Raw genomic sequence first — 1099 nt, 5'->3', positions numbered from 1 at the left:
TATTATGTATACAGTGTTCTGTCTGTATATATACCTTGACACCAGATCTCATTACAGATGGTCATGAGTCACCATGTGGTTACTGGGAATTGAACTCAGGACCACTGGAAGAGCAGTCAGTCCTCTTAACCTCTGAGCCATCTCTGCAGCCTGAGACAGGAGATTCTCTTAGGCACTAATCTAACATGCATTTTTGGCTGCCATGTGTAAGGCGCTGTTGTAGGAGTCAGAATGCCAACTGTCAGCGAGAAAAGGTACCTTCTGGAGGGAGGAAGTAGATGGACTGAGGTGATGCTTGCTGAACTGCAGTATTAAGACATCACTTTAAGGGACAAGCCAGGCTGTGGTGGTGCACGCCTTTAATCCCAGTACTCGGGAGGCAGAAGCAGGCAGATCTCTGTGAGTTCGAGACCAGCCTGGTCTTCAAGAGCTAGTTCCAGGACAGGAACCAAAAGCTACGGAGAAACCCTGTCTCGAAAAATCAAAAATAAATAAATAAATAAAGATTAAAAAAAAAGAAATCTAAGGGACATAAATGCAAAAGGTGAGAGTGATGGGGGATGAAGGTAGAAGAAAGAAGACGAGACAAAAAAAAGCCAACTGAGCAGATGGAGAAGCAGAAGAGCGATGGGATGAAGGTGGAGAAGTGGAACTGTAGGAACAGAGGTTGCAATGCTTTGTGGCATGGGGGAGACCTCACCGGACTCTGCCAAGCTGCTGGGGCCTAGCTACAGGCAAAGCAGGTAGGAAGAGTCTCAAAGCCGGGAGAACAGAGGCCAGGACAACTGCAAGAAGGTGAGTGTGAGCTTTTGGTCATGGCCAGAACTTAACACTTCTGAAAATTACTACGTTTGTAGTCTACTTAAGTTTAGAGACGAGGCTGTCAGTGTAGCCAGTAGCTGACTACTGACCAGCAGATTGTGCTCCTTGCGGTATCCATGGCTCTATAGTATTATGTAAGGAAGATGTTAGGTCGGAAGAAAACAGTTGTCATAAGATTCTTTTTTTTTTTTAAAGATTTATTTATTATGTATACAACTTTCTGCCTCATACCCACACGCCAGAGGAGGGTGCCAGATCTCTTTTCAGATGGTTTGGA

The sequence above is a fragment of the Alexandromys fortis genome, unplaced genomic scaffold (genome assembly GCF_014885135.2).
Source record: "Alexandromys fortis isolate MF-2015 unplaced genomic scaffold, M_Fortis_MF-2015_v1.1 scaffold_80, whole genome shotgun sequence".
NCBI classification, from domain to species: Eukaryota; Metazoa; Chordata; class Mammalia; order Rodentia; family Cricetidae; genus Alexandromys; species Alexandromys fortis.
The sequence above is the reverse complement of the archived record's forward strand: the minus strand, read 5'-3'. Positions refer to the sequence as shown.